Source organism: Furipterus horrens, unplaced genomic scaffold (assembly GCF_987537825.1).
Source record: "Furipterus horrens unplaced genomic scaffold, mFurHor1.1.pri manual_scaffold_1, whole genome shotgun sequence".
NCBI classification, from domain to species: domain Eukaryota; kingdom Metazoa; phylum Chordata; class Mammalia; order Chiroptera; family Furipteridae; genus Furipterus; species Furipterus horrens.
Window position 1 is genome coordinate 85852566 of NW_028327171.1, and position 24118 is coordinate 85876683.

At 38.4% G+C, this 24118-nt stretch overlaps 1 long non-coding RNA gene and 1 pseudogene across 1 annotated transcript; both read right to left on the reverse strand.

The window, feature by feature from the left end:
* Positions 1-516: 516 nt before the first annotated feature.
* LOC150021434 (uncharacterized) lies at positions 517-16652 on the reverse strand. Its single transcript, XR_016507651.1, has 3 exons — positions 16505-16652; positions 7542-7728; positions 517-1582 (listed from the first exon to the last, which is right to left on the reverse strand). It is a non-coding gene; the product is annotated as an uncharacterized LOC150021434 (long non-coding RNA).
* On the reverse strand, positions 5751-7003 carry LOC150021435 (progesterone receptor-like; annotated as a pseudogene).
* Positions 16653-24118: the final 7466 nt, after the last annotated feature.

Consider the following 24118-nt stretch of genomic DNA (forward strand, 5'->3'; position numbering starts at 1 on the left):
CAATTCTTTATATTTTCTTGAGTCCTGGAAGAGGATAGACCACCCAGAGAACTTGTCTTACTGTTTGCTCTCCTTTCCCACTCTCTCTCTCTCTCTCTTTTTATTTTGTTTGGCACTTTTCTCCAACTCTGGAGAAACCTTTTCTTTATCATAGGTGTTGCTTCTCCCTTGCCATTTCCTTCTGATTGTGCATCACAAAAGAGGAGGAGTCTGGCTATGGCAGAACAGTCCTCAGAGGGCAGGGTAGGGAAAAGCCAGAACCCTATACTAAGGGGAAAAGGTAGGGGCAATACCCAGTGTTCTTAACTCAGACATACCTAAGAATCATTTGATTGCCAGAAGAATTGAACACACTAGAGTTAAACAGGAAAATATTTTTAAATGAAATAATAAACATTCCTGCTATTTAGTACTGAACTGTTGTGTTAATAGTTTATATAATGTTAGGATTTTATCTTACTTTTATTATTATATATCATAATTAGGAGTTTTGGACCCAAACCCTGGTTCTGATTTAAAAAGAATTTTTTTCCAATTAAAAAAACCTTATTTTTATTGTATTGTTTCCATTACCATTTATCCCCATTATACCTTATTCCACCTCCACTCACCCCCTCCTGTCCATAATCACCACACTGTTGTCCCTGTCCATGAGTTCTTTTCCTTTTTTTGCTCTAGTTTCATTTTTCTGCATGTATCTGTCCAATTTTTCTAATACCATTTATTGAATAAGCCTATCTTTATAGCCCACTCCATGTGCTTGCTTTCTCTGTCAAATGTTAATTGACTATAAAAATGTGAGTTCATTTCTGCGCTTTCTATTCTATTCCATTGATTTATGTGTCTGTTTTTATGCCAGTATAAGGCTGTTTTGATTACTATGGCATTATAGTATATGAGATATGTCCAGAAAGTATCCAGCTATGTACTATAAAAAATAGATACATTTATTGAAGAAGATACAAGATATAAGAAACATTGTAAATAGGACAATGGTGCTTCACTCCCCTTCAAAGTAGGCACCTTGGGACCTCAGACAGTTCTCTCAGCATCTCTTCCACTGTTTAAAACACTACAAAATCCTTTGTTGGAATTGCCATCACCTGTCCCATCATATTTTCCTGAATCTCATCGATGGCCAGAAATCTTTTTCCTTTCAAAGGTGACTTTAGTTTTGGGAAAAGCCAGAATTTGCAGGGTACCAAATCTGGCTCATTGGTAGTGGTTTGAATGAAGTCATTAGCAACTGCAGCATGATGTTCCTTTTGCTCTGGTAGCAGAAGCTGTAGAACAAATTTTGCCACTAGATGTTGCATGCCAAGATCCTGAGTCAAAATCTTGGACACATCAGTTTCTGGACTCTCAGATCAGCTTCTAGTTCTCGCACTGTCAGTCACTGATCTTCATTTACTGCAGTCCACACACGTGCAACACTTTCAGGTGTTCTGCTTGTTGCAGGCCTTCTAGAATATTTATTACTTCCAATAGAGTCTCAACATTCCTTGAGTGTTAGCGCACACTTTTATTTACACCGCTCTTACTATGTTGTCCCCAAAAGTCTTCTGAATCATCCAAATAGTATCTGTGGAGGAATATTAAAGCATAACAAAAAATTTGATACTGATTCATTGCTCTACTTGCTCAGTCATTTTGAATGCCACACAGTATATAGTCTCACTCAACAGCATCTACTGCCCCCACTGACTAGTACAGTGAAGTTGTCATTGTTCACACATGCACATTCCAGTCCACTCTCCTTGGCTGCCAGGTTATATTGATGTTGTGCAAACCATTTTCATTATATCAACAATGGATGTACTTTTTCTGGACAGATCTTCATACTTTGATATTAGGTAGCATCATTCCTCCAACCTTATTCTTCTTTATCAAGATCATTGTCATGTTAGTGCAGTAGGTAGCGCATCAGTCTCATAACCTAGTTCTGATTTTAATAAGTTTTATAACTGTGTCATTTTACCTCTCTGGGACAAGTCTCCTTAGTAATAAATAAGGGAAGTAGACTACTTTAATAAGGTCTATTCCTATTCTAAAATTTTATTATTCTTTATATTCTTGGAAGACCTAATGGTCAAAAAGCTTGACCTGTGGGTTGAGGCCCAGTTGTCACAAGTTCTTTACAACAGAATTCTATAAATATAGGATGAAGTAAACAAGAGATTGAGGGAAAAAATCAAATAAATCCAGGTTAAAAACAAACAAATAAACAAACAAACAAACAAATAAACAAACATCGTCATCCTTACTGAATTCAAGTCTCTAAAAGTCCTGCTAATTAGAAGATAAAAGTAAAAAAGAAGAGAAAAATTTATTTGCACCTGCCATTTACTTGACCATGACTAAGCACACAGTTTATCACAGAATGAAGTAGATAATTCAGCCCTGTAGGCCAAATATTTCTTGAGCACCTATTATGTTCTAGGCACTGTGCTAAGTGATCTAGTTACAAAAATGGCTAAAACATATGTTCCACGTTGGGATCTATCAAGAGCAAAAGTTGAGATGGAGTTCAGAGTGCAAAATTTTTTTTGCAGGAGAGTAACCTCTGTGATGGAGAAGTGAAAGAGGCAGGATGGAACAGAGAAGATCATCAGAACACGATGAAAACCTGACAATGTCTCAGCCAGCCCAACAGGATGTTACAGGGCAGACTGCTCATTGGAGGAGGCCCCTATTGTCTGCAAAGGACTAGGCCCTTTTACCTCAGTTATTGGCTGGGGGCCACCCCAAGAATCCTGACCTCTTTTACCATCGTTTTGCCCAATCATTTACCAGTGTCTTCTCTTAGAAGAGCATGGCTTCAGCTTGAATACTGAGGTGAATCCTGAATAAGCTAACAGCTGGACTCTGTCTGGTAACTACCTTCCTCCTGGTCATCAAGGAGGAGCTGAGCAGTACAACTCCATGTCTGCTATAGTCCACCTCTTGTGCCACACAGGCCTACTTCCCCATGATATTTGGAAATAGCTCCTCACATGCTCTGGTGTACCTTACTTCCTGAGGGGAAAATTGGATAGAGGGAGATTAGTGTGACAAAATAGAGCTCCTATCTCTTCCATTGGTCTTAAGGCCACAACTGGTACTCATCATCTCCCTCCTCCGCTCTCCATTCTAAATTTCCTTCAGCCTCAGCTACCATCTATGTTGCTCATGGTAGTTTTTGTGAAGAGTTGGACTACCTGTTAAAGATAAAATTCTCTGGCAAAAAAGATCATCTTCATGAGAGCACTCTCCTCCAAAATCTGCACTTTTGGGGAGAAGATTATTTCTCATTTTATTCTACTAATTCATGACAGTTCAAAGCTTTTCTCCAGAAGGAGGTGGCAACTGCCATATTGGGGGAGGAAATGTTCCCTTCTTCCTACAATTTACTGCGCAAACCCCCACACAATAGAATGTTGAAATTCAGTACTGTGAAAAGATACAGGATCTGATAAAAGTTTATGTACCAGGAAAAACTTAAAGAAGGCTTGAACTAAAATGTATGTGAAATTTGGGCCCATGGCATATTTCTGGGGCTGGTGAGGTCCAGTGACTACAAACATTCAATTACAACAGATTTGAATAAATGACCTCTTCTTATGGAAGTGGCACATTGAACATCCTGGTAAATGGTGCTGACTAGGGGCTGAGGTGGAGAGGCATATGAAGGAAAAACTGTGGAGAGTAACAATAGGACAAGGATGTGACCCCAAGGTATATCCTTCTGTTTTTGAAGAGAAATTTCTGGGTTTTTGGGTAGGAATAAAATAAAGTTAGTTGTTATGAAAGTTGTAGTACGTTTGGTTTGGCATTTGCCCTGGGCTGTGGTATCCTCTCTCTAGAGTAGAAGTCTTGAAGCTAGGAGACACCCAGAGGGTAAGGACACAACTAGGTGTTTAAGAAACAGGGAGAATGAAGAGCAGAGGTAACAGCACAAATGGAACAGGCAAGATTAGTCCAATGATAAGCCATACCTGCTGAGGTGACAGAAGAATGGGGAAATAAGCAGCTTCTTGAGTGGGACTCACATAGTTTTCAATCAACTAAATAAATACTTTTCTTGGAATGTAGGCTAGATGTTATCCATCCAGTCACCTTTTAACTTCAATCTGGACTTTCTCACTCTTCTCCTCACATCTTTTCTTCTCACTTATTTATTTACTAAAAACTCCACATTTATACTTGATCAGCAATATACTATTTATGATTATAGTCTCTTAAAAGGTTTAAAGTCACATATTCAACCAACCCAAGCAAGGTGATCTATATACAAATTTCATGCTGTAATACTGTAGGGGAGGGAATTAGTAATAATGCTTTAAGTTAGAGTTATCAAGGAAAGTATGAAAAGAGAAACTTGGAATAGCTGATCTCCATAATTCCTTCTGTCTCTTAATGATATCTATCTATCTATCTTAGATAGATAGATATCATTATATATATCTATATATATATATCAGTTATATATATATATATATATATATATATATATATATATATATATAATTGTGCTTGTTCCCATTTTTCCTTTCCAGGCCCTATAATCTTATTTATTTGTTAAGCAAATACAAATAATCTTATTTATTTATTAAGTCCAAGTTCAGGTAAGTTTTTCAGGCTTTGTAGGTGAATACTCATTTACTGTTTATAAAAACCTTTTCAGGTGGGTACTATTATTATCATCATTGTGTCTATTAATAAACTAGGGGGCAGAGAAGTTAAATACTTCACCCACGGCCATGTAGCTAGTAAGAGGCAGAGGTGAGATTTGAACCAGGGAATTTGGCTCCAGAGTCCATGGTCTTAACCATTTCACCATGTGGCATGGTTTTGAATTTGGATTGGCATTTGTTTACAAAATATATGTATATATTTGAATAATAAACACAAAATCTAATTTTTATCCAATTTTCTGCTGGAGAAGAAACAAGTTCGTTTTTCTTTTTTTTTCCATTTTAATCTAATTTTTACTTTTGTTAAAGTAATTCATGTACATAATTTCAAAAGTCAAATAGTACTGCAAGACTTATAACAATAAAAACAGCAGCAACACAACTATACACCAACAAACTGGACAACCTGGAAGAAATGAAAAAAATTCTTAAAAAGTTACAAACTACTGAGACTGAATCAGGAAAAAATAGAAAATATGAATAGACCTAGTACTAGTGAGCATACTTAATCAGTAATAAAAAATCCCCCAATGAAGAAAAGTCCAAGATCAGATGACTTCATTGGTAAATTTTACCAAACATTTAAAGAAGAATTAACAGCAATACTTCTTAAACACTTCCAAAAAATCAAAGAGGAAAGAAGATCACAAAGACCCTGAATAGCCAAAGCAATCCCGAGAAAGAAGAACAAAGCAGGAGACATTATACTTCCTGATTTTAAACTATACAATGAAGTTATAGTAATTAAAAGAGTGTGGCACTGGCATAAAAACAGGCAAATAAACCAGGGGAACAAAATCAAGAGCCCAGAAATAAACCCATGTATATACAGTCAACTAATATTTAACAAGGTTGCCAAAAATACTCAATGAACAGAAGTTAGTCTCTTTAATAAATGGTACTGGAAAAACTAGATATTCTCTTCAATAAGGGGTATTGGGAAAACTAGAGATTCACGTGTAAAAGAGTGAAACTTGACCCCTATCTTACACCACTCACAGAAATTAAGTTGAAATGAGTTGAAGACTTAAATATAAGACCAGAAGGCATGAACTTCCTAGAAGAAACCAGGAAAAAAGATCCTTGACGTGAGTCTTGGTACTGATTCTTTTGAAATCACACATCATGCAAGTGATCAAGAAACTTTATAAGTTGGCAGAAACACTGTGAACTAGAGACAAGCCCTTTTTTCTTAACCAATTGGCTTGATGAGCTCTCTAATGTAGCTCGATCTCATTTCTTGAAACTGGTTCTGACTTTTTAGTCCTTCCAAAAAAAATTGTATTAAGTAGCAGTACTTTTTTACAGAGAGACTTCTTGGCTAACTTGAATCTTTACACACTCCCATGGGATTTTATACATGGTAAGGCACAATGAATAAAATTATGATCTTTTCATCTGCTGTTCATTTAGTATTAGATCAGGTGCAAAATATAGTATGTGCCCACTGACATGTTTATAAGATCTCCATCCTAGTCCAAACACTACTGAGCCCATCCAAGAATACTGGACAATAGTTATCTGGTCTTCAATATTTAAGTTTTGAAAACCTGGCAGTGATTTAGACCACTTGACTACTGAAAGAAGTTGTCTTTCACCTAGTTGATTAAGACTTGTCAGCAAAGAATTGGAAGTCTCAGGTTTGGCACTGTCATGTCCTGCATAGACCATGTCTGGTTTAATGCTCATTAGCGGGCTCATCAGTGGGGAGATCAACTGTATGTCTGGATTTGGTGAAAAAGTGAATTTCTGGCTTAGGGTTTGGCTTTCATTTGAAATGCCCACTGGCTGTGGGAGAGTGACAGAATCTAGTGTTCTCATAATTCTGAATTTATTAAACTTTTAATGCTTTTGACCCTGGGATCCAGTAGAGGGACAATGACTGAGAGGGAACTGGAGTCATACAGGAAAAGATTAGGTTGTGTAGCTCTGAGGACTGGGCTGGAGGGGTGGCTGCCAAAGTCTCTGTGCTGAGTCCTTCTCTCTCACTTTTTTTAAATAACAGCCAATTGCTTCTAAATAGTTTTTGAACCTGTATCATTTTAATTTTTCACTCTGTAGGAAATGACAATTTTCCATTGTGCAGAAAATGAAGGAAAAGATAATTTAGGTTTCCATTAGAGTTTCTTCCAAAGCTCACACTATTTCTGTGAAATAAAAAAAAGAGGCTGTTCTTGTGTTTACTTAGGCTAAAGTGTCCCTCAGATCTATTTTCTGGGCTGTCCTGTTCTTTTACTTATTAAGCAACTACTAATGGGATATTATTTATGCACACACACTGTGCCAGTTGAGATAAGGATACATGGAAATACTGGCTTGGTAACTGCCATTAATCAGCTTAAAATTTAATGACAACTAAACACACACACACATCACCTTTGAATAATCTTCACAACCTAGCAGTATGTAAAAAAGCACCCAAACAAGGAATTCAGGAAATTGAATGATCATTGGGTAAATTTTATGGAAGGGCTAGGGAGATAGCTTACACACCTCTGTAGATTTTCTTTGTCTCACCTGGTTCTAGCACCTTTTCCCACACATCTGCTTTGCCTGAGCTGGTGAGTCTGACAGAATCTGTGGTTTATGAAGTTCTACCACCTGAGGCTGTCCAGGTCTATGCCTGGAGTCTCTGGAACCTCCTATTACTTTAATACTTATATGAACTAACACTATTAAGTATGGACTCTGGCTTCCTAAGCAGCTTGCAAAAGGTCCAGAAGATGTAACTTAGTGGTGTGGAAGAGTTAACTTTGGCTAAGAAAACCAGGAGCTGGAAAGATTTTGGGCAGATAAGGCTCTACTGAGACATAATTTCTCTGACCAACCTGCCTGGAGACATCCTGGGTAGCTGAACAGGTGACCTACCAAGTGACTGGCTGTGATTCTTCAGGCTCATTGTGAAGTAGAGGCCATTGTTGTTATGCTCATCTTACATTGCTTGTCATCTTGCCCTGTCTCATTTTTCTTCTCCTTCATTCTTGTCCTGGGATTGCACCTCTCCGAATAAAGTAATACCCTGTAATCTTTGTCTCACTTTTTGTTTTCTAGAAGTCTTTGGGTAAGACAGAAGAGAAGACAATCTTTAAAGCATAGACTACAAAAAGGGATGATCTGTGTTGAGAACATTTATGTTGGAAATAGCCAGGGTCAAATTTCAGAGGGCCATGTTGGCAGACATGTGGATTCTTTGAAGGTTTCTGAGCAGAGGAGTGCCACAAAAGAAATTTGTATTTAGAGACATAGTTCAGGTTAAGTAGAGAATTGGAGTGGTGAAGGTGGGGAGAACTGGAGGCAGAAAACCAGTTATGATTTAAATGTGAGGATGACTGTAGACAGGGAATATTAGAATGGCTTTCGCCATCTTGGTAAAATAGGAAGCAAGGTCATCCACTAGAAGTAAGAGAGAAGTACCATTGGAGGGTTGAGGAGGCAGTGAGTGTTAATATACCCTTCTGAGGTCACGCTCCTGGACATCCATGGTCCAGATTGGGTGATGTAGCTTCTTGTTGGGCCTGGCTGGTGGCTGTAGGTCTTTCTGTTCTCTATCAATATGTTTCTTGGACACACATATAATTTCTCATTTCATGATTAATTTATATGCTACAAATTGCCCAAAACATGATCAGATATTTACAGTCTATTCAATTTGGATTTTGTTAATTAAATTTTGTTAGTTATGCAAGTTAATTAGTTAAGATTAAAATTAGTTAAAATTTACTAAATAAAACTACTATGGAAAATGCTATTTAAAGCACTTTTTAATGAACGAACATATAAGTCCTGTGGTTGTACAGCTACTGGCTTTTTTTGTACAGCCAGAGGAAGCACAGAACACCCATGCAGTCATGACTTTTGTCTAGACTTTGCTGTTATGAGAAGGCAGAAGTGGGCTGAGCAAGTCATATATTAATCTGATTCCTAAATGCTGACATGTGTGTTCAGTTTTATTTATTTTTTAAACACTCAGCTACGCTAAAAAATTTTTTTGTGTACTTTAAATATTGGCTAGTCATTGAACATTTGGGTTTGTGTTGAAGTTCTCTGTGCCCAAGATTGTTATGCTAATGTTCTAAAACATTATGTGAAGACAGTTTATGTGAGGCATGTAGGCAGACGTAGACTATTAACCAGAGGATATAACATATCTACACAAGCTCTGAGTTGAGAAAATTCAAAGAATCCTTAAGTTAAAACAAACAAACAAACAAAAAAGAAACATGAAAATGGTCCTGTAAGGAAAAAGGATTTGTTGTGGTTTCCAGGGACTTAAGAGTATTGTCTGGCTAATGACTCGGCAGGAGTCTGCTTTTGACTCAGTTAGTCTTTCTGTAGTGGCACAAGAGCCAAGGTGGGTTGTTTTTTCAGGGCTGGTGTTCTAAAAGCAGTGCCCCATTTGTCTTTGGCATTGAAGTGGTGATCCTCATCTTTATGAGAGGATATCACTTTTTTTGTGCCATCACAATTACTCTTACAGAGATAAAGCCTGACCCAGAGACGAGTCTTCGCTGCTTTTTGGCTGTGTTTATTGGCAAGAGTCAGCTGCTTGTCATCGGTAACTAACTGGTTTCAGTTTCATCACAGGAAGATGTGAGCCAAGAACAGTATTTAGAAATCTACCAAAGGCTTGTGGGAGTCTGACCACTGTAATAGGTGGCAGGGTGAATTGGGTTGGGGGAGTTTTGGAAAGAGGGGGTATTTCAAAGTTGGGGGGAGCATCATATTTTGAAGTGATGGAGAATGGGAAGAAAGCCATCTCAGCAAGGAAGTGAGAAGAACAGGACAAGAAATATATGGAGAAAAACTGAATAAAACAGCCTTTTACAAAATTCTTATACACAGGAGAAAGTATATCTATAAGTTGGCTCCTTTAACTTACCAAGATGCCTATGCCAGAAGACTTGAGCCTTCCTTAAAAAACTACCATAGGAGTATCGAGCCTCTTAGGCTTACTTTCCTTCAAATCACTTCCAATCTTTCCACACAACTTACCTCAGTCCCTGGACCTGTTTGGCTGTCTCAGCTTGCCTAGACCCAGTGGGATTTGGCTTTGGTCTATTTCTTGTGGCTCTGACCTGGCAACCTTATACAATGCTGCCTGTAACAACTGCCTCTTGACATCAGGGATTTCATTCATAGGCTAGCTTTCTCTAGCTGAGCTGCTGTGGTCCAGGACACAGTTGTCCAGGATTTTTTGCTCTATCAGGTCTATTGAGAAAGATTTCTTTTTATGAAAAAACAAACAAAAAAAACCATATAGAAATAAAATAAAACAAAACTTGACCAACCAACCAATTAATGAGCCCACCCACTCAAATCCCCAAAGATCCTCACTTATAGAGAGTGATTGAAGGCCTCCCCCGTCAGGCTGCCTGCATTACCAAGGAGGATACCCATGGAAGGCGTTTCCCAGACTACAGTCACTGATCCCTCCTTCAGCTACAGGTAAAAACTGCAGCTGGGCCACCAGGCTGCTGAACAAATGCTCAACTGGCCTCTGAGTCCTGCTAGTGCCAATCTTTTAAGTGATCTGATTATGTCTCTAAATTTACAGAACTGACATATGGAAAGTGTCAGAGTTGCCTTGCAAAGTACTGGTATTTGCTTTCAGTTCAAGGACTTATTATTCCATTCTTTTTTAATATAGGAGAATGAGACAGAAATGAGGCTTTCACGACCACCCCTTGACAGATAATCAGTAGCCTCCTTGCTAAAATCAATGTCTTTTTTTAAAGTATATTTTATTTATTTTGTTGTTACAGTAGTCCCAATTTTTTCCCCTTTCACTCCCCTCTGCCCAGTAACTCACTTCCCTCCAGCAATCCCACTCCCCTTAGTTCATATCCATGGGTCATGCATATAAGTTCTTTGGCTTCACCATTTCCTATATTCTTAACATCCCCCTGTTTATTTTGTACCAACCAATTGTGCTTCTTAGTCCCTGAACCATTTCCCCATTTCTCCCCCTCCCTCTTCCCAGCTGATAACCCTCCAAATAATCCCCATACCCAAGATTCTGTTCTATTCTGGTTTGCTTAGTTGCATTTTGTTTTTATTTCTTAGATTCAGTTGTTGATAGTTGTGAGTTTGTTGTTATTTTAGTGTTCATAGTTTTCATCTTCTTTTTCTTAAATAAGTCCCTTTGACATTTCATATAATAATGGCTTGGTGATGATGAACTCCTTTAGCTTCGCCTTGTCTGGGAAGCACTTCATCTGTCCTTCCATTCCGAATGATAGCTTTGCTGAATAGAGTAATCATGGTTGCAGATTGCCTTTCATCACATTGAATATTGCTTGCCAGTCCCTTCCTGCCTGCAAAGTGTCCTCTGAGAAATCAGCTGATAGTCCTAAAGGCACCCCCTGTAGGCAATTCTTTGCCTCTCTCTTGCTGCCCCCAGGACTCTGTCTTTATCTTTCACCTTTGGCATCTCAGTCAAGATACATCCTGGTGTAATCCCCTCTGGGTTCAGCTTGCCCGGGACCCTCTGTGCTTCCCAGACCTGTATGTCCATCTTCTTTGTAAAATTTGGGAAGTTTTCTTAATTTCCTTCAATTATTGCTTTCTCATTCTGCACTGATTGACTGTTTTTTTCTTCCTTATGTTCCAAATCATTGATTTGGACCCTAGTTTTTTTCCCTTCACCATTGGTTTTGTGTGGATTTTCCTTTGTTTTACTAAGCATAGCCTTCACTTCTTCTCTTATGCATTTGCCGTAGTCAAGTGCGTCAAGCCTGTGAGCATCTTTATCACCAGTGTTTTGAATTCTACATCTGTTAGGTTGGCTATCTCCTTGTTCTCCCACTGAAACCTTGATCCATTTCCCCTTTCGGGCCATATTTCTCTGTCTCCTCATTCTGACAGGCTCCTGTGTTTATTTGCCTCTGTGTCCCAGCTAGAGCTGTCTCTCCTGTTACGTTGTAAGGGGCGGGGCCTTAGGGATTTGTCAGTACAGGGCAGCATGTTTCACCACATTGTGGTGCTGTATGTGGGGGAGGGGTCCAAGAGGGAACAATGCCACCAGCCCAGCACTCGCCCCTTTTCCAGGCACCTCTCCCACTTCTGCACTAGACTGGCACCCCTCTAGCTGCTGCCCTGGCCATTGTTCCCAGAGTGGGTGTGTCTGCGGATGTTCTAGGACTGTGGGGGCCCTTTAAACAAGCAGACTCTGCTGAGACCGGCAGTTTATGCCTCCACCCCTACCCCCACTGGTCTGCACAGTCAGAAGCAATGAGGCTTGATTTTTCCTGGTTCTGGGATGGTGAGCTGCAAGGTCTGGTGAGGAGCTGGGAATGCTCCCCAGGTGTCCTTCATGACTTTTTAAAACATGTGACTGCGCTTTCTGTCAGCCTGCTGCTGCTGCCACCACTGCTGCCACCACGCCGCATCCTCTCCTACCTGGCTCTGCTCTTCTTACCTGTCTGGATGAGTATTTCTTCTTTCTATATCTGTTTGCTGGACTTCCATGCAGCTTGATTTTCTGGAACTTCTGGTTGTCTCTAGTTTTGAGAGAGTTGTATTCCTTCTTAGTTGTGGAGGAAGATGCAGCATGTCTGTCCACGCCTCCATCTTGGTCAGCAGTCCAGTGGTGTTTTTGAATTGCCACTAAATTCCTCCATAGAAATTGGTGCCACCATCTTTCCATCACTCCTACCTTTCATCTCTTACCTAGTGACATTTCCTGAAACCTGGCCCTAAAGACTGTTATTTTCTTTTCATATTTTCTTTCTTCATTGGAGAATAGGTTTATTTTATCATTTCAATTTGCACCTCTCTGCAGGTAACACTTGCCTCCATTTATCCAGCTCCATATTGTCACCTGAGGTTTGATACTTATTTATAGCTGCCCATTTAGATGCCTTCATCGTCAAGAGGTCATTCAGAAGTCATTATGTCGCAGACCAGACCTATCTTCCTTTAAAATTTCCCCAATTTACTCCCAATTTTATATTTCTAAGCCTGGAATACTTTCTTCATGTCTCAGTTCTTATATACATTCACTACGTTGTCCTCTCATATTATCCTTTAAATAGTTCTACATTTTTTTCTTTTCCTTTCATTTTCACAGTCACCCTCCAAAACTCACATTCTTAAGTCATTAGCCTCTTATATTTACACTGTTAGGTGTATCCTCTCCAAATATCATTTCCACTGTGAAACTGTCTTGTTCTCCATAGCCTACAAGGCAAAGCAAAACCTAGCTCAGTCCGCTCCCTGACCCTCTCTCCTGCCTCATCCACTTTGCTTCAACTTAGTTAACAGACATCCTTGGAAGTGAGAAACTGGCACCTCAGGGGACACAGCTCCTAACTGCCTCTTGGGTCACCTTGAGATTATTACCACAGTAGCAACCACAAGAATCTTGGTAATTTGGATTTTCACACTCAGTACCTCTTCTGGATCTAGGAACTTCATTCTCAACAGAGTTAAACCCTTACTCACTCCATATTTCTTTTAAATTCCAGGTGATGTGTCAGTTGGCACATGAGAAGGGGAAGGATTTGGTGACAGAGAGAGCATTTTCCAAAGTAGAGTTTAAGAGAAAGGTTTAAAAGTAGATCTCCCCGCTGTCAAAAACTGACTAATCTTGAGTCTTAGGTGAGTTTTAGCACATCTTTGAATGCATTTTATTCTAGTGGGATTTTTCTGATGAGGATCTTGTTTGGAAAAAATTAATAGAAGACTGAATATATTTGCAAATATAAATTCATACATACAGTATTGCTGGGAGTTGTATGTTTTTCACTAAAAAGTGGGATTAAAAAAATGATTAGCTGACCACAGAGCCCTGGGAGTAACATGTAAAAGAGAATTCTTGGGGAGCCACTTATAAATGAGAGGAAAGTGGTATCATTTTTTACTTCTTTCTCATTGCTATCACATAATGTGTGACAAGTAAGGGTTGACATACTTGAGATGGAGCCTTTCTCAAAGCCACTGGGGAGATTAATCTTGCGATAATGTAGGATAAACAAGTGTTCTTCCTTCCTTTATTTGGTCATTAGAAAATGGCATACAATTTTTGTCCTCAGAAATCTTTGGTTGCTTTCCATAAACAATAACCCACTAGGCCTCCAGCTGTGGCAGAGGTAGAAAAACCCACCACCCTCACCCTGACCAGTGTGGCTGAGTTGGTTTGGGCATCATCCTGCAAACCTAAAGGTTGCCAGTTCAATTCCTGGTCAGTCAGGGCACATCTCTAAGTTGTGCGTTCGGTCCAAGTCTGGGGTGTGTACGAGTGGGAACTGATTCATGTTTCTCCCTTCCATCAGTGTTTCTCTCCCTCTCTTTCTTCCTCCTTACCCCTCTCTCTAAAAATAAATAAATAAATAAATAAATAAATAAATAAATAAATAAATAAATAAATAAAAGTTAGAAAAATCCACCACACCGAAGGACACATGAGGGTTTCACTAGATTTGAAGGGTAGGAGTCGGGAAAAAATCCAAGGGCATGTAGATACTGGGGCAAAGTGCTGATTTTGAAACATAATTCATATGTGAGTGTTCCTAGCCTGGCATGTGGATAGGCTTCTGGGGCAAACTTCATCATTTTATCTTTGAAATATACTATGTGCATCTCCATGGGTAGCTTCCTTTCCAGGTGAAGAGAAACTGGAAGAACATGGGCTGGTGACTTACTAATGGCTAAAGAGGCCAAGTGGGTACTTTAGTGCCAGTGGTGAATGAGAAGAAAAAGCAAGTGCCTCATGCATTGGGCATCTTGCCAGTCAGCGTGGAATCTGCAACAACCTTTGACTGAAATTAGTCCCTTTCCTTTTTTGGTTCCATATAAATTTTTGAAATATTTGTTCTATTTCTGTGAAATATACTATTGGTATTTTATTTTATTTTTGTTTTTTTAATTAATTAATTAATTATTTTAACAAGGTTACTTTATTTTATTTTTTATTTTAATTTTATTTTATTTATCTGTTTTTAGAGAGAAGGGAAAGGAGAAAGAGAGGGAGGGAAATGTCATTGTGTGGTTGCCTCTCATGTTCCTGCAACTGGGGACCTGGCATGCAACCTAGTCATGTGCTCTGACTGGGAATCAAACCAGTGACACTTGGTTTGCAGGCTGACACTCAATCCACTGAGCCACAGCAGCCAGGGCTTATGCTACTGGTATTTTGATAGGAACCATTTTGAATCTATCGATTGCTTTGGGTATTATGGATATTTTTATGATGTTAATTCTTCCAATCTGTGAACACATTTTATTCTTCCACTCTTTTGTATCTTCCTCAATTTCCTTTTTCAGTGTCCTGAGTTTCCTGAGTACAGGTCTTTTAGCTCCTTGGTTAAATTTATTCCTAGATATTTTATTTATTTATTTTCATTGCTATAGTAAGTGGGATTTTTTTCTTAGTTTCTTTTCCTGATAGTTCATTTTAGTTGTACAAGAATGCCATTGATTTCTGAATACTGACTTTGTATCATTCTACTTTGCTAAATTCACTTATTAAGTCAAGTAGTTTTTTGGTGGAACCTATAGGGTTTCCTATGTACATCATCATGTTGTCTGCAAATAATGAGAGTTTTACTTCCTCCTTTTCAATTTGGATGCCTTTTATTTCTTCTTATTGTCTGATCATTGTGGCTAGAACTATGTTTAATAAAAGTGGTAAAAACAGGCACCCTTGTCTTGTTCCTGGTCTTAGGGGAAAAGTTTTTAATTTTTGCCCATTGAGTGTGATGTTGGCTGTAGACTTTTTTGTATTATGGCCTTTATTATGTCGAGATATGTTTCCTCTATTCCCACTTTGCTGAGTGTTTTTAAATCATAAATGGGTGCTGGATTTTATCAAATGCTTTTTCTGCATCTAGTGATATGATCATATGATTTCTGTCTTTTGTTTTGTTTCTGTGATGTATCACATTTATTGATTTGTGAATATTGTACTATCCTTGCATCCATGGAATAAATGCCACTTGATCATGGTGTATAATCTTTTTAATGTTTTAGTGGATCTGGTTTGCTAGCATTTTTTTTTTTTTTTGAGGATTTTAGCATCTATGTTCATCAGCCTCAGCAGTCTTGAAGAACAAAGCAGGAGGGATCACAATACTTGATATCAAATTATACTACAAGGCCACTGTAATCAAAATAGTCTGTTACTGGCATTAGAACAGACACATAGATAATGGAACAGAATAGAGAGCCCAGAAATAAACCCATGTCCCTATGGTCAGTTAATATTGTCAAAGGGGGCAGGAGCATATAATGGTATAAAAATAGCCTCTTCAATAAATAGTGCTGAGAGAACTGAACTGGTACATGCAAATAAATAAATAAATAAATAAATAAATAAATAAATAAATAAATAAAATAAGTAAAATTAGACCACCAACTTACACCATACACCAGAATAAATTCAAAATGGATAAAATACTTATATATAAGGTGTGATACCATAAAAGTTCTAGTGGAAAACATAGGCAGTGATTTCAGATATCCCACGTAGCAATAATTTTGTGAATATATCTCCTAGGGGAAGTGAAATCAAGGAAAAAAAATAAACAAATGGGACTACATTAGATTAAGAAGCCTCTGCACAGCTAAAGAAACCATCATCAAAACGAAAAGGGAACTGACTGTATGGAAGAACATATTTCCTAATGATACATTGGACAAGTGTTTGATCTCCAAAATATATTAAAAAACTTACATGACTCAACACCAGGAAGACAAACAACCCAATTACAAATATGGGCAAAGGACCTGAATAGACTGCATTAAGACAGAATCTCAAGTCTGTGATTTCCAGCTTTGGTTCTGCTGCTTCTCTGAGGCAGAGAAAATGTATGAAGGGAAAAAAGGACTGTTACCTCAGAAAGAATTGAAATTGTACTTATCTTGCCTCTTGCTATTTCATTCCTTATTGGTTTATCTACCTCCCCAAGGCGAGGTGGTAGAGATGCTGGTAGGTGAAGAGTTTGTAGAGGTGGAAGGAGAAGGACTGACATGTGAGCTACCTTCCAGAGAAGTGAATACAAAGTATTAACCTTCCCTGTTATTTATGGTTTTCCTTGCAGATACCTTGACTATGAACAATAGTTTCAGCCAGGAAGACAGAATGAGTTCTGACAGGAAGGTTGGAAGCTGTGACAGGCAGAAGTAAAATGAAGCCAAATAACATGGTGATGTGTCATCACTACTGGGTTTACCTTGATCCACATTCTGTTATCTATTTTTTTTCAAAATGCTCGCCACTCATTTATGAAACAGCGTGTATTTCTGAGGGGTAGCATATGGGGATAAGTGTCATTACTTTCTTCCCACACTGTGAATTCATTAATGCATCCATTCCAGTCAAGTGTACTATGTACTAGGCACAATGGTGGATGCTGTAGGTTATCAATTACTTATGTCCAGGAATTTTATAATAGCGCACACTTTGCTTTTATTTTAAAATTTGTTTTGGCTTTATGACTCATGCTAAAGGCTTCAAACTGGGAATTCCTGAATGAATACAAATGTGGATATATTTTTGATAAGTTTTGTAGCTTTTTAGATCTGCATTTCAATAGACCTATAAAGGAACTGCCTTACTCAGTGTTTGAAATATTGTTTTCTTTTCCTGGCTGATATAGCTCAGTTGGTTGGAACATGGTCCCTTAAACTGAAAAGTTGTGGATTTGATTCCCAGTCAGGGCACTTGCCTGCGTTGTGGTTTCTGTCCTGGTCAAACGCAAATGAGAGGCAATCACCAGATGTTTCTGTTTCTCTCCTTCCCTTCTCCTCTCTCTAAAATCAGTAAGCATATCCTTGGGTGAGGATTAAAAAAAAGAAAAAAAATTGTCTTCTTATTGCAAGCCAATTATGGGTAAGATAGGATACTGATCGACTCTGGGGTTGCTTTAATTATTCCTCAGAAGTAAAGGAAATAAATTTCTGTGTGCTTATCCTGCTATGTACAGCCACTGGCATTGGCAGCAACTGAACCCTTATATTTCTCAGTATAGTTTGTTCCTATAATTATTTACTGGGTAATGCTACAGCAATACCTGTATAAACTCAGAGGCATAAATGTAGGAAATGTGGTATAATAAGGAGGCTGTGGATCAAAGAAGAAGACTTGAGATAAGATGGAAATAAATCACTGGTAAAAACATAGAAGTACACATTATTGGGTGGGATGATAAGGGAGAAACAAAGCTGTGATCATCAGTGACAGGAGTCATGAATAAGTTCTGGTGGTTACAATTAAAGGAATGTAGTTGATGAGGACCTCCAGTGGAGAGGAAGAATGGCAAGCAAGTGTTCACAGGTGATCTGTGCACTTGAATACCTGGGAAGAAAAGAGATCAAAACCTAAGCAATGGAAGCCAAGGTCAGTGTTAGTGAAGAGGAAAGTGGTGTAGCTGCAAGGCTCAGGGAGGGTTTTCCTGGTCACTTCCAAAGCTTAGTAATGATGTAAGAGAGTGTCCTATGGAAAAAGTGGGCCAGCTACACAGTGAAGATGTAGCTAACACAAATGTGGGTGGGAGCTGAAAATATAGTTTTCAGTGATATCCCAGGAAAGCTTGTAAGCTAAATACAGGAGCACCCAGATTTTTTGGGTCTGCCAAGGAAAGGAAGAATAAATTTCTAGTTGTAGATAAGGAGGGAAAGTTTATTCATGAAGGTTAGCCAGGAAGTTTTACCATTTACAAAACAGATTATCATTAATATTTGATTTTTGTGATTATTTGGAATTTAAATTAAAAAACCTTTTAAAAACTTCCTTAATAAAACTTTCTGATAGGAAGATTTGTCCCATTTTTCAAATGTTTCCCAGTGCTGGGAAATGGAAAATTCCATTGGCAGCATTTCATAAGTCTGATTACCCTCGGAGATCAGTATAATAAGTACAGTGATTTAGGTTTTTTTTTTTTAAGTTTTTTTATGAATCACACATCCTCTGGCCCCCTGGAAATGTCAGTCAAACTGTCTATGGTTAGTGAAGGGTTTCACAGAAGGTTGAGGTGCAGCATAGTCTGTATATGAATAATATATTTTGGAAAAATCTAATGTGAGCTCTTTTATTGCTCCCACATTCAAACACTGGAGAATCAGAAAAATAGGCTCTTAAGTTTATCATAAACAGTCAATTCTCAAGAGAAGCATATAGTTATTTGAAAAACACTCAACTGTCTTTTCTCCAGAGGTTCATGCTAATAAATGTCTTGGGCTGTCTGTTGATTGCTGGCGTCATGGTGTCAGAATGGTAATAAAAACGGCCCATCGATGCTTGTCTGAACTCAATCCCACAAGAGCAGGTGCTGTGAAGTTCAGAAGCCAAGAATGACATAGGAAGACCAGGTTGTGAGGGAAGATGAATTCACTCCCATCAATGTTTGAATTGGGAAAAATACTATTTAATAACTATGGAAGACAGAAAAGAAAGGTCATTAGCCTAATTTGAATGATGAGGGAAAAGCAAAACAAAGTGCAGAAGTGAGAAAAATAATCATCACTAAATTGAAAAGAAAACACTTTTAACAAAAACTATATTGGTGAATGACCTTTAGCTGTGAAAAGATACCGTTCCAATGAAACATGAACTGAAAGGATGTCTTCTGAGGGCTAATTTACACTTTTTTTCCTTTTCGTCTTCACCACATTTTAGTAGGTGCATGGTTCTGTATGGTTAGTGACTTTGTCTCTCTAAAAAAGAGAAAAAGCTTGACACACCTGGATGTGGGTAGCTAGGCGACTGCTGTGACAGAAATGAGCAAAGACAGAAAAAGCCTTTTTAGGAGGGGCCATTTGGGGGCTTGCCCTAAAGTAGTATCTTATGATTTAGTTTATGGAGGAATTTCCATCCTAAGGTCAGAATGACTGACACTGAACTTGCTTCTGGGGAATGGGGTTCTTTTATGAAAGGATGAGGACATTTTCCTGGTACAGCCCAATGTACTCGACTGGAATACAATTGTGGTCAGCAAAATAATAACTCTCTGAAGAGACCATGTCCTAATTTGGGAACTGTATTTGTATTACCTTACATATGAAGAGGAGTCTAGCACATGTGCTTAAAGTAAGGATTTTGACTTGAGATCTTTGTGGATACACAGATGGGTCCAATCTAACTACATATTTCTTTAAAAGAATCACTTTTATAGTTCAGTTAGAGAGAAATGTGATGATAGAACAGGTCAGACAGGTGCATTTGAGAATAACTCATCCCTGTTGCTGGCTTTAAAGGTGAAAAAAGGGAATATGGGTCACCTCTAGAAGCTGAAAAAGGCAAGGAAATGGATTCACCCCTAGAACCTACAGATGTACAGATGCTAATTGCCCTTCCTCATCTCACACATGATTACCTTGCTGCCCTGCCCTGCCTGTGTGTGCCTGTAGCAAGCACATGATAGTCTACTGACACCTGGATTTTAAGTCAGTGAAAAGCAGTTTGAACTTCTGACCTCCAGAACAGTAAGATAAAAATTTGTACTGGTTTAAACTACTAAATTTAGGTTATATGTTATAGTAACAAATGAAAACTAGTAAAATATTATACTATGCTAACACTTTCTCTTTATTGTCTATTGCTAATTTGTTTTATAAATTTTGTCTAATTAATAAAGCTGTAATATTAGGCTAGCTCCTTAAGAAAAATATTGAACATAGGAGATGATTTTAGAGACTGTATTAAGTAAATAGGCCTATCAGTAGATACATTAGCAAATTAATATATTCACTCTGTTCACTCACAAATACTTTTTGAGCTCCTGTTATCAACCAAGGCTTATGTTAAATTCCGGGGTTAAAAACTTAATAAAGACAGATTTCATCTTGCCTTCAGAAAGAGTTTAGAGGTTTGTTGGGGGAGACTGACTATTAAACAGGGAATTCCAATGTGTGGAATGGATAAGCTTGCTTCTCTTTATTGTCCTCACTATAGGTATTTAGAATTCACCCTCCTCTACTAACTTAAGCCACTCTTTCATCCACTTTCCATTATCCACAAATTTGTTTAAATATGTGTTCTATTGCCATGTCCCTTGTTCTTTTTATTTGCTCCCAAGGGGATATGTGGCTTATCTTTTGTGTATTATTGGCCTTGGTTTTCTCTTAGAAACCTGGTACAACATGGCCCTGCATTATCCCTCTGGAAAGATAAACCATTAAGCAATCTTTCCTTGTACTAAGTGCTGAAGTAGGAGGAAGGAAACAAACAAGTCAACTTCACGAGCCTACAGTCTTGCTTCCAGGAGGTGACCTAAGTATGCCAGAACTTGCAAATAATTTAGAACTTCTTTCTGCTGAGGTAGTTCAGAGTAAGTTGGAACAAAAGATGAACAGGAATGATATAGTAAATCAGATAATAATTTAGAACATTATTTTTTTTTATTGATACCCATTATTTTCTAGAGTTTTAAATCCTAAGGGCTTTGGCAGTTTCTCTTGGTGAAGACATATCTTTCCTTACCAGTGATCAGCTTTCTAATTATGAGCTACATCTGCCCAGGCAAGTACCCAGACCAAGAGCAACTTGATTAAGTGCCTGAGAGTTTTTCCCTCCTTTTCATTTGTCAACGATACTAATAAAGGAATGGTAACCAGGCAGAGGGAAAAACACATTGTTTACTAAGCAAGAAATGTTTGAGAGGCTTAAAGCTGTAGAATTCTCTGCCTGTGAGCATCAAATCAAAATTTTTATTTAGAGTAATAGTCTTTAAGACCCTTCTGTGTTTTTGAAGATGGCACCCTTTCCAAAACGTGGTTCTGAGTTTTACAGATTAAGCTGTATTTGAATTGGCAGAACAAGAATGTGAGAAATGAATGCACTGTAGCTTATTTGTTTCTGTTGGTCCTTCTTTTTGATTTATGACACCGTGTGGCTCTGTGGCAAGTCAAGTATCTCTGGTTAAACTCTGTAGGAAGGGTACAGTGACCGCTGGAGAAGAACATGCAGAAGTGGCAGACAAATGCAGGAAAAAGTATTATGAATGAATGAAGTTCATTCAGGAAGGTGATCTGTGGCCATGTGATAAAATGTACAGATGCTCATTGTTCTTCCTCATTCCATGCAAGATTGCCGAGCTGGCCTCCCTGCCTGTGTGTGCCTGCGGCAAGCACATGATAGAAGTTACAAACAGGAGGTACGGAGAGGGTGTAGTGTGAGAACAGAGGCACTAGGAGTGGGTGCATGGCATAGAGAAAGAGCAGGCAGCAAGCCTGGGCAGAGAACAAAAGCAATACTCAGGGTAGCAGGGCAGACAACCAGAGCCTGAGACTAGCACAAAGTCCCGAAGGCAAGGCCATGCGTGAATTGATACGGGATTTCCCTGTCTTTTATCTTGCACATGAAGAAAAATCACTTTAACCTATTATGAATATTTGTGTCCTACCAGGAATTCTATTTGGGATAGAAAAAGGCCGGATTTCCCCCCACCCTCTAAGTGAATTGTTCACAGCAATTTCTTTACTGAAACAGCATGTCAAGTTTGGTACATATTACATGTATCATCTAGGAAGAGAGAACTCTTGGGATCCAACCCCTGTAATACTCAAAACCTAGGCATCCAGGGAGGAGGAGGAGCCTACGAAGGTTCCTAACAGAAGAAAACACAGTGGGATTGGAGAAAACCCAGGAAAGAGGGTTTCACAAAAACCGAAAGAAAAGTTTCATGGAATGAATTGTGGACTAATAGGGAAACAGAGTGACATGTGTGGAGAGATGTTACTACTGGATTTGGAATCACAGAGCAGCTTCATGGGCATGATGTGGAAAAAAGCCAGATTAGAATGAGTTTTTCATTAACTAATTCTTGATGTCCACACAAATGTTTTTTTGAATACTTAGTATGTATTAGACATTATTCTGGCTATTGGGGGGTTCATGGTGAAAAATCAGACATGGTCTTTACTTTCATCGGAGCTTATAGGGGGAGGTAAATAAAAGAGAAAACAACAACCACAAAGGTAGGAGTAACCTTGCCATGCTGGCAGGAAAGAAGAAAATGTCATTTTACCTAAGGTACAGTGATTGAACAGAATGGAAAAATTTAGAGAAAATATGAGATGACCAGGGGTCAGATCACATAGGGCCTCGTAGACCATTAGTAAAGGATTAATATTTTATCTCACATGCAGTGAGAAGACTTTAGAGAGGTTTTTGCATGGATGCTGTTATTTGATTTTTGTTTTGAAGAGTGGATGGGAGGTGAGGAAGTGGAGACCACAAATACAGTCAAGTTCCTCAAATATTGGGCTGGGTAGAATAGTAACATTTATGTAGTGTTTGCTTTGATCCAGGCAATATTTTAAGTATTTCACACATCATTAATTTTATACTCATAAAAATCAATGATATGGGGGGTATTACTAACTAATTTTACTTTCTTACAGATGAGGAAACTGAGGTATAGAATTAAAATGAAGTGTTTTTGTTTACTTTTATGTACTTGTCTGCTTATCCTTTGATAGGACAGAGGTAGAGCTTCTATTTTAATGAGGGAAAATAGAGAATGTATGAGCTCAGATGGGTTTGTTGTTTGACAAAAGATAGGAGTTTTCTCTTCTGATAGTATGATTTTTTTCAGTGTTTATCAGCTGAGGAAGAAGGAGGAGGGAAGGGAAAGTTGAAAAGTGACTGGGTGGGAGAGTGGGATAGCCATGTGCTGATAAGGGTTTGACACTAGTTTTCCTCTAAAAGCTTAGCTTTATGGTTAGAACTATAATCTGTATGCAGTTACTTTTTAGTATGATGTGAGGTAAGGAACACAGTGCATTATTTTGCATTTGGAAGTACAGTTTATGACTCTTCTTTCTCTACTAAACCACAGTGTCACCTTTGTCAATTATCAATTGATTTTATATGCCTGAGCTTGTTTCTGGACCTTTTACTCTGTTCCATCAGTTTAAAACCTTTGTTTTTCACTAAGGTTTTCAATCTCTATAACAAAACCTCAAATAAAGCTTCTTGGGTTTACTTCTCCAACTACTAGGGATTTTACTGAGGCCAAGTACAAATATGAAATAGAAGTTCCCTCTTATTACTTTGTTCAAATACAGAATTGGATAGAAACCAGTGTGATGCACTGCCCAGATTCTCCCACTGGACAGAAAGTCTTATTTCTCTAGCTGTCGAGAATGTTGTCAACGTTCAGCCTTTAGCAAGGGTCCTCTTCAGTATTCCCGAAGAAAGACACCTCAGTCAAAGTAATATTCCCTCCCTAGGCAGCCCACATCAAATGGCTCCTCTCATTGTCTGCTGATACCTTAGAACGAGAAGCTAAGGGCTCAGATCTACTATGTAAATCAATGGGACTTCTTCTGTGTCTGCAGGTGGATGTTTCCCCTTTGGAAACTGAGACATTTAAACCTGCAGAGCGAAGAGTTGCAATAGTAGGAAGCTTCTCCCACAATTTGGGGAAACTCCCCAGGTAGGACACCAGGAGTGATGGTAAGTGCAACCACTTCTGCTTTTAATTCTTGGTTCCTTGGGCCATGTA